Below are 11,096 nucleotides of genomic sequence, written 5' to 3' on the forward strand. Positions count from 1 at the left end.
TCTACTACTAATGATGTTGCTCTAGATGTTATTAATGATGCAGGTTTTGTTGCAGAAAATGATTTAAGTGTAGGGGAATGCTTACTGGAAGCATTACCTCAAGAATCACCAAGAATGGAGGATGTAAGTGTAGGGACTTGTGCTATGGAGCCAAGCACCCAAGAATCACTACATGAAGATGTACATACACCAGAACTGGAGTCTGAGCCATTAGTTGATGAGATAGAGGTAACAAGCACCACTCCAGGTACCTCTCAAGATGACAAGGTGAGTATTTTGTGTAATTTTTCAGAGAATTTTATAGAGGTACCATTTGTTGATTTTATTAGTTGTGATCTATATTCTGAAATATTTTCTACCCACACTAATATTCTCCTATTTTCTTTTTACCCCACATGCGTGTGGGAGATATTTTCTTTTATTGATGTTGTAGGAGAAATTAAGCTTCCGGAGTGGGTACTTAAACTGAACCGACTTAGACCTCCAGAAAAAGCTAAGAAGGGAAAAATTAGTAATAAGAAGAATTTGAATGGAAACACAAATACTCCACTTCCGGGGTGGCTTCTTTTGTTAGATCTTCTTCGACCGCCGGAATTAAAGGGGAGTTGGTTCTAATTTTGCTTTATCTTGCATTTTAATTCATGCTTTGTTAATAAATTCTTTTTGATGAGACTTTCTTTAGTTTTATACTTACATTTGCACATTTACTTCATACTTTGCATTTTGTTAGTACATAGCATTTTCATTTTGAATAAAAATCTCCATGGGAATTTCTTAAGTAATATTTTTAAGATGGTAAAAGCTTCTTAAATTTGACCATCAATTTTAGGTCATTTAACATGATTGGATGCCTTCCTTACATGAAATTGGTTAAAATGGTGGTGGATTCCAATTTGATTAATTGAGCTTGATTGCATAATATTACCTAGAGAGGACCATTTAAAGCCTATACACTATTATTTTCTCTTGTGTGGCATGCACTCATAGCAATTGAACTCTAGAACTTGCTTGGTTTCTTTTCAAAGTCACAATAGCATATGGATGCATGGAAAAGAAGGATAATTATCATTGAACTCTTTTCTTTTGTCTATTTCAAAGTCTAATTCATTTTCCCCACAATTTTCTAAGAACATTTTCATATAGCATTCTAACTCTTGATAACTTTGCTTGTCAATCTTTTATTGAGAGTTTTTGGTTGACTATCTTGATGAGTTAGGTTGTTAAGATGGACAAGGTTTTAAGTGTGGGGGAGGAATGAAGAGATGATAAATTTTTGGAAATATTAAAGATGTTGCAAGGATTCATGAATATTGGTACCATTATTCGGCTATTGAGTTGCTTAGTGGAATTTTGGAACTGAAATTTTTATGCAAATTTGATTATCCTTGCTCTTTTATTGGATCTTCAAAAAGGGGTTACAACAGATCAAGAGATTTGATACTGGAGTGTTGTTTAATGATTCATATCTTTATAAAGGTTGCATTTCATGGATGAAGAGAAGGACAATGGAAACTACACCAAGATGGAAGAACAACATTTTCGTGACAATTACTGATGAGTTTTTGTTCAGCTCATTTTTGAAGGAAGTTGCAACAAGCTGCAGGTGAGATGTTTCTATAAATTTAGAGCTTGCACTGATCAGGAAACAATTTTTAATTGGCACAAGAACTTCCTGCATATCACTGATTTCAATTCAGTTACTGATTTCAATTCAGTTTCTGATTTCACCATGGAGTAGAGAAAATTGGATAGTGCTATTTTACAGAATGGAATTGTTCAGTGCTTAGGAGAGAACTTTTAGGAATTTGAATCTTGAAGAACTCCCTAATGAAAACTGGAAATTTCTGAAGCTAAGATCAGAAAACTGGAAAGCTAGTTTGTGCCAAACCTTTTAAGCAATTCCCTAATGAGTGAAAGATTCAAGTTAAATTCTTACTGATTCATTGACAAATGGTACTTCTAATTGTCTAAGTGTACCACAAATTTAAAGTTGAATGAATTCGGATCTTGAAATATGAAAATTGCAACTGAATGGAATTGCTGGAGTTGGAATTCAAGAGATGCAGAAGCATGAATCTGTAGAAAAGAAGAGATATGCTGCTGAAATCTGCATGTGCTACTGAAGTACTGAATTTATGAAACTGATTGAATTTGGATATTTCTAGACAGTTACAAGATTCTGAAATTTGAGGTAGAAGAGGTTGATGGAGAAAGGCAGAAATTTGCAGTCAGATACAGAAACATGAATCTGCAGAAAGCATGGCTGAATATGGAAGTGGTTGTTGGACAATTAAAATACTACTAATAGAATGCTAATGACAATGATTTCAGTAACATGATTGATTCTAAACATTGCCCTTATGCAGCCATTGCAGAATTCGGAAATGGAGATTAAGGTTTTTTCTGAAAATTCAGTAATGCTGAAATTGGATTGTGTATCAAGTTTGTATCAAGATTCAAAGTGACAGTTTATTTAGAGAAAGGGTCAACTGAAGTTTTTTTTTTTGGTACAGGAACAAATGGAGTTCAACTATTTCTATGTCTTCTGCAATTGAATGGAATTGATTTATGATTTATGAAACACTCAAAATGCTGAAAACTGAAAATGAATCAAATCTGCAGCTTGAGTTTTGGACTGTTATCGCAGTAGGAGAAAGCTCAATTTAGAGCTGGAAATTTATGCCATTGTAAGGAAATGTGGTTAAGTCTTGCTGTAGATCAAATACAAAAGACGGAAATAGTAAGAAATGTAGCTGGAAGTGAGGATGAAAACCATAATTCTGTATCTGAATTCTGTTCTCAAGGAAGTTCAGATTTGTGCCAAAGTTTTCTTGAAACTTCTGATCGTTGGCCATATTATATTTTCATTTGATGCTCCTTCCTTTCCGAGCTTACCATGGATCAAAATATGATACTCCAATGAAGTGGTTTTCTGAAACTACTCAGTTTTACAAGAAATCAGTGAGTAGCTTGTTAAGGAAGGTGGCATTGGAGAAATTTGCTTGCTAACATGATCAGAAATATAAAGTGCATGTGTGTTGAGATCGCAGAGGCAAACTGAGGAAAAAAAAAAACAAGCTGTTAGTTGCAGAAGTGGTTTGGAGATGAGTTTCAAAGCTGCTGTTAATTTTGAATTCTGAGTTTGATTTCTTGGTGCTAGAAGGAAGGTTTGAAATTATGAATTGGATAAGTTTAGATCTGAAATTAATATCAGAATCAACTGCTATCTGGAGTGGAATCTGGAATTTCAGAAATGCTGAACTTGTGTATCATATGGTGTATCAAAATTCGGAATGCAACATTAAAATGATAGCTCTCAAGTTTGGAAGTGAAACTCAATTCAAAGAAGAACAAGTGGAATTCACAACCATTGGAAAGGAGAATTGCTGGTCATTGAAAAGCTGAAGTGCAGAAATTCAGAAATGCAGAAGTGCAGGAATTACAGTTTTTGTGCCAATGCAGGGGCAACTATAATGAATGTGTATTCAGAATTTAAGTCAATATTGGGCTGCAAGTAGTTGTTACTGCAGTATTTGTTGCGGATATCATGTAATGTCTTATTTGTTCCATGAAGCTAATCTGTTATTGACTCAAAAGCTTTGGAATGTTTAACAGTTAGAATTTCTGATTGGTTATAGCTTTAATTCAGTTAAGGAATTGGAAAGTTTTATAAGTGCAGAACTAGATTGCTGGAGGGAATTGATTGTTTATTTATCAGTCTTATTTCTGAATCCTTTTGGGAAGTTCAAACCTTTGGAGTTCTTTATGAGTCTGAATTCCGGAAGTGATTCTTGATGAATGGAAAACTATGGTGGAAGCTGTACAGAAATCCGAGCTAGCAAAATTTAAATCAGTCTAATGCTGAGAATTTCAGAGATAGAGCCTTCACTTGATGGCTGAAAGCTGAAATTATAGAAATGCAGGAGTATGAAGATAATGGCATGAACTTAGTTCAATAACAATGGAGTTGACAGGAATATAGAGAGCTTATAATACAATCTGAAAAAGGCTGTGATGTTTGAAGCTGTTTTTGAGTCTGTAATCTTGTTTGAAGCAGTTATTAAAATCTGAATTCTGAATTTGGATTTCTGGAATAGGAGCTGTAATTTGCTGATTTGTGTGTGCCAGTTCTGTATCAATCTCCATATCTTTGGTTCCTTTTGTTTTCAGGCATGTTGATAGTTCTTTACCTTTGTCTGTTGCATTGTTTCCATGATTATATAGAGCCTGAAGCCGGTCTGAAATTGAGAGGGCAGTGACAACAGTGTAGACAGCCCTGAGTTCTGGAATTACTGTTGCTGTGAAAGCTGAATGCTGAAGTTTTGTACCAAATTTTGGCGCCTCGTGCTAGAAGTTACAGAGATTAAATCCATGTAGAGACCTCTTAATTGATGATGGTAACTTTGCTAAACTTCTGAAACAACATGACAAAATTCTGAAACTAAGAGAAGCAAACGGAATGAAGACTGATTTCAGTAATGAAATTCTGAGGGAGATGATCTTGAATCCAGAATTGTTTATTAGATAGCTGGAGTTGCTTCAACTGTGAATTTTGAACTTGAGTCCAAGGTTCTGTTGGAAGAAAGTTATCAGTATTTTTGAATACAGGAATTTCAGGAATTGGAAGACTGTTGCTATTTTATTACAGTGTTGTTTTACCCAGATTTTTTTTAAATTGCAACAATTTAGAATGGCCTCTGTTTATAATGAATTCGAATCTGAGACAGAGAAAAGAAGATTAATTTTGCAGAACAGAAATAAAACAGTGGTTAAGGTGTGTTAAGTGAATTGGGAAGCATAATGTGTTTCTATTTTCCGAGACGGCCAAATTTTAAGTGTGGGGGAGGGAAATTCTCCATAAGGTGATTTGAATTGTGTTAGTTTCAAAGTGCTGGAAGTGATATGTGGAAAAACAATGATGAAAAAAAAAACAGTGAAGAAGAGAAGAGAAAAATGGCACATCCAAAGAGTGTATCAAGAGAGTATCAAGATTCTTTGTTTGCCATCAAATTGAAGGGGAGGTTAGCTTGATATGTTGAATTGTTAAAAACAAATGGTATTCATCTCTTTTCACATCAAATGGTCAACTCATCAAGTATATTCCTCCCATACTCTCATTCTCTCATTTTCTTCATTTAAGCATTTTCCTTTGCTACTTCATTCACTTAAATTGTTCTTATTGCTCCATTTTAAACTTTTCATGATAAATTCCTTTTGATTCATGTATGCTATGTTTTATAGTGGTGGAGAATTAGAAAATAAGCAAGCTTATGGTAGTGAAATGTTGTGAGTTGCATTGAGTGAGCTCCACTTATACACATGCTTGAGTGTGAGAGTTAGAATAGGTAAATCCCTTGTAAGATGCAACTTGCTTTAATTTTTCAATTGGACTGAAACTACCATACCTACTGATTATTGTTTGAATGGTATGCATGATTGTTAGTGATCTTTAGATGGTCTTAGTTAAATTCTTTTTACTATCTTTTAGATATTGCTAGGGAATTTTCTATGGAGATGATTTTTAGTTTTATTTACTTTCACGGGACGTTCAAGGCTAAGTGTGGGGGATTTGATAACCATGATTTTACTGCATTATTTTGATTCATTTATGCATGGTTTTGATGTTGGTTTCATAGCTTAAATCATGGTTACATTACATTTTTGTGCATTGCATAGATTTTGGACTTAATTACAAATTATATTATTTTTGGTGTTATTTGATTCTAATATTTGATTCTTATTTTGTAGGCATCAAAGGATCTTAGATTTGGATCTATTTGGACCGGAATTGGGCTCGAATCGGAGTTCAAAAGACAAGATCAAGCTTTGGGTCAATTTGGGTCGTTTATCAAGAATAGGACAAATCTGAACCATCCGTTGAAGATCTGGCCGATCCAACCTAATGGGGAGCAGATCTAAGCCATTGATGAAGATCCAGAAGTTTTGATCCAGATCTGAGTTTATCCAGTCGGATTAATCTGGGTCGTTCATTGAAGATCAGCAGATCTGGGCCAACTAATGATGATCTGATCGATCTGACCTACGGGAGAGTAGATCCAGACCTGATATCCATATCAGTACCTTCGGATCAGATTTTGGATGACTTTTTACCGTTGATTTAGCCCAGAATCAATCTCAGCCGTCGGTTCAAATCTGAGATCTGTTTAAATGAGAAGCTACAGTGTTCTTTCTGCTTCGTCGATCCCCTTCGCGCAGCTCAGTCCCGGCGCGCGTCTTCCAGCGAATTTCGGCCCTGATTCTTCCTCCAATCAATCTCTCAAGCTTCAACTTCATTGTAGAGCTTCACGGCAGCTCATCCCGATCATCTGGAGCCTCCGGCGGGTGTTCCCTCTGGCGAATTCTGCGTTTCTGTCCTTCTCTGTTCCCGCACCGATTTGGAGGTGGTCTTCCAATCGGCGACTCCGATTCCCATCAGCAATCTTCGGCGGTGGTCCTCCGGCGTTCCTGAGCTCCATCCGACATCACACCACCATTCATAGCATCATTCCAGATTCAGAGTTGGGAGGTTGCAGAAATCCAGATTTTCGGTCATTCTTGGGGTTTTGGGTTGTTTTAGCTCGCCGAGGGTGGTCCGTCGGTGTAGCTGAGCATTCCTTGAGCTGATACGCTGCTGAAGTTCTCCACTGAGGTCCAAAGTTGGGTGGTCTCAACTTTGGCACTTTTGTGTGACGGCAAGAGTGTGGAACTTGAGTAAATTGATTGTGAGTGGGATTGGTTAGGGTTTAGTTTACTTTTATTATTGTTTTGTAGCTTAGAACTTGTTTCTTTTAATGGTTGTTATGTTTTTATGCAAGTAATTTAGTATTTCTTTACCTTGTTGTAGTTTAATTTGAGTTTAAGTTGTGCTTGATTAATTGTTTAGAGTTTAAGTTCTAAGTTAGGGTTTACATCTTGTTTTAGATAAGATTTTATTCCTGTCTCGTTATTTCATATTTAGTTTAAATGTGTTGATGGTTTAATTATAATGTAGGGTGGCAATGCATTATGGTTGGAACATTGACACATTGTTAGATTTCATTCTTGCTTTAGGTTAATATCTTTATTTGCTGTGTTTTCCTTTGTAGATTTATATTCAAAGCTTTAAAACCCCCAACTCCAATTTTATATCGAAAATCCCAAAAATAGGAATAAAAAGACAATCCTAAATTACATTCTACCGTTGGTTCCTTGGATCGATCCTGGGCTCGTTACTACGACATTAATGTGAAATTAAGGGGTTCAGTGGAAAAATATATTTGTACAATTTGATTAGCGGATCTGACAGATTCGTCCTTACCAATCATCAACTTGTAATTTCAAAGATGCATTTTCCTTTTAAGATCATCAAATTCATTCGTGTCATTTTCATGAAGCATACAAATTTCACCCGGCACAATTTCATTCTTAAGTGATTTTAATATATTTTGCAATTTTTCTACCTTTCCTTTTGATTTAGCTAGTGCATTAGTTAAGCATGTAATGGTGGCATACATTTTATCAAGCTTGGGAGAGATTACCTCATCATTACTAGATGATGACTCACTTGAAGATTCCACATCCTCCCCATGACTATCTTCATCTTCACTATCTTCAACATGGCTTAAGGCCATGAGAGCCATGTGCTTTGAGCTCGTCCTTTCATCTTCTTCTGATGAGCTTGAAGATGAGTCGTCCCATGTGGCTTTCAAAGCCTTCTTTTTCTTGATCTTTTCTTCTTACTTCTTCAATTTTGGGCACTCCGTTTTGTAGTGCCCCTTTTTCTTGCATTCATAGCAAATTACATCAGTCTTAATCTTAGAATCCACAAGAGATTTACCTTTTCTCTTTTCGTCATTGAAAATCTTATTGACATCCTTCTTGTCAAACTTCCTTGAATGTCTCATCATTCTTCGAACAAAATTTTCCATTTCACTTGATGATAGCTCTTCATCACTATCACTATCACTATCTTGCTCAGATTCTGAAGATGACTCCTTCTCCTTCTTCTTTTCCTTGTGCTTCTTTTTGTTCTTTTCACCTACAACCAAGGCTATACCTTTCTCTTTGTGGCTTATGTTAGCTTGCTCATGCAATTCAAGTTCACAAAATAATTCATCGAATTTCACTATTGACAAATCTCTTGAAACTTTATAGGCATCCACCATGGATGACCATAATGAATTTCTTGGGAAAGATTTTAAGGCATACCTTATGAGATCTCGGTTCTCCACACTCTCTCCAACTGAATGGTGACCATTTAAGAGTTCCTTGAATCTCCCATGTAGTGAACTTACCGTTTCTCCATCCTTCATTGTGAAATTCTGAAGTTGGTTTATTAAGAGATCTCTCTTTGCAATTCTTGAATCCTTGGTGCCTTCATTTAGCTCAATGAGCTTATCCCATAAATACTTGGCACTCTTGAAAGGTCCAACCTTGTTGAGTTGTTCCGAACTCAATCCACACTGAAGAGTCACAATCACCTTAGCATTTGCTTGAGCCTTCATTTTTTGTTCAACGGTCCACCTTGATGATTCAAGCATTTTTCCATCTTCGGTTGCCGTCGTGAATCACTCCGTGATTGAGAACCACATATCAATTTCGGTCATGAGATAGTGCTCCATGCGGCTCTTCCAATAAGCGAAGTTGCTGCCTTCATAGAACGGTGGTCGTGAAGTACTATATCCCTCCTTCAATGACATCTTGTAGCTCTTAACTTGTGCTTTCTTGGCGGTGAATCCTCAAAAGCAAACCGATGCTCTGATACCACTTGTTAGGATTAGTTGAGCTAGAGGGGGGGATGCATGTCTCACTTCGTTTTCTTAATCGACTTGATTTTGCGCAGCCGAAACTTGAAAGCAATGCTAACTCTTGTATTTACTTGGTATCCACCTCCTCAAGGAGGTGACTAATCCAAGGATCCACACCACCATCACTCTTCCACTATCAAACTTCTCCTTCTCGGAATAACACTGAAGGTGGAGAAACCTTACAAAATTTACAACTCTCCCTCTCCAAAGTAGGAAGATCACGCCCCCTACAATGAAGAAGAAAAGAAGGATTACAAACTTTAAATGCTTCTTCCTTGCAGAGTGAAACTTGAAAACGTGGCGAGATGGAGAGCTTGAGCTTGAAACACTTGAGAGATCTTGAGCACTTGAGAGATTGATCACCAGAGGGCAATGGAACAGTGTATTTTCTTTTTCTGTCTGTTGTTGCTTTCTCTTCGAGTTTTTTAAACGTCTTGAAAACTAGCCATTTCTCACATAATCGTCGCCGTGAATCGATTGAGTTTATATTCCAATCGATTCACAAGTATCCATTGGATGTCATTGTGTCAAGATCAACGGTGTAGATCATTTTGTTCGAACTTCAATCGATTGGGACATTTCTCTCAATCGATTGAATTTTTCAATCGATTAACGAATCGATTCAGACGTAGAATCGCAGAATCACAGAATCTTTGTGAATCGATCGGCCGATCAATTGAATACCATCAATCGATCGGCTGATCGATTCAGGAGGATTCTATGCGTAGCATAGAAGCTTCTCCAATCGATCGGTCGATCGATTGGTTTACTCCAATCGATTGGTTGATCGATCCAGGACCCTTTTGTGCTTCGCGCAGAAGTTTTATCGATCGATCGACCGATCGATTGGTTTACTCCAATCGATCGGCTGATCGATTCAGAATCATTCTGTTCTTCGCGCGAGCTTAGTCAATCGATCGGCTGATCGATTGGTTTTCTCCAATCGATCGACTGATCGATCCAGGAACTCCCTGTATCACAGTCATACGTCTCAATCGATTTACCAATCGATTGATGGTTTCCCGATTGATCACAAGTGTATTAATACATATTTAATTTAACAAATACCTCATGTCAAATGAACGCCTGTTCCCTTGGACTTTCTTGCCTTGCATCCAGCTTTCTGACCTGCAAGGGCTTCTCTTGCCAAGAATCCGGTCCTCGACCTTATTGGACTTTTCTTGCCTTACATCCGGTCTTCCGACCTGCAAGGGTTTCTCTTGCCAAGAATCCGGTCCTCGACCTTCTTGGACTTTTCTTGCCTTACATCCAGTCTTCCGACCTGCAAGGACTTCTCCTGCAAACTCACAATGCATGTTAGATCCAACGTATTAACCTAAATTTAAATAATTGTCAACACATTGAAACTTCTAGGGCATGATTGCACCAACATTAACTTGACCAAAAAACTGAATACAGAGAAAAAATAGTACAAGTGTGATACAACTTTTTTTGTACTTATTCAAATATTGAGATATAACTTCCTCTAATATCATTTGCATTCGTGTTTTTAGTAATTCTAATTGAGGTCTACTGGTGTTGATATTTTTTATATTTCTTAAATTAGTAAACATGTCTCTAAAATCATCTTCTTCGAAATCACAATCATGTTCCTCTTCATTGACAATATTTATATTAATAGATGATGAAGAAGTTTCTCCATGAATATGTTCTAGACGTTGTATAATTTGTCAAATTCTCACCTATAAAGATATCCTTAAACATAATCTAAATCATATTTAAATAAATTGTTACAGCTTTGACATGGATAATAAATTTTGGATAAATTCAAACTTACCGTGTAGTTCTTCGGCAATTTTAAAAATTAATTTAACTCATTTATATATTCAAGGTTAATCTAATTCTCAATCATTATCTATTTTTTATCTATATTTATAAAATCTGATTAAACATATAAAAAAATTGTATTATTTAATAAGTAACTCTTATAAATAAGTTTGATTATAACTTTCAATGAAATTAATTAAGCAACTTAAATAACTTAAATTAATTAAACATATCAAAATAACTAAAAAATTTATTATCTAAGCATCAAAATAACACTAAAATTATCATTTAAGAATAAAAAGAATGTAAAAATTGTCATGTAAAAATCAAAATAATATTAAAATTATCATCTAACTATCAAAATATTCTTAAAATTATCTTCTAAGTATCAAAATAATCCCAAAATTATAATTAAAAAAATTAAAAATTCTAGATTAAGAGCTTCTACCATAGTCGAGAAAAAAAGATTGAGAAGAGCTGTCAAAATAGGAAGAAGAGATAGCGTCAAGTTGGAGTAGGAGA

Source organism: Zingiber officinale, chromosome 3B (genome assembly GCF_018446385.1).
Source record: "Zingiber officinale cultivar Zhangliang chromosome 3B, Zo_v1.1, whole genome shotgun sequence".
In the NCBI taxonomy this organism is placed as follows: Eukaryota; Viridiplantae; Streptophyta; class Magnoliopsida; order Zingiberales; family Zingiberaceae; genus Zingiber; species Zingiber officinale.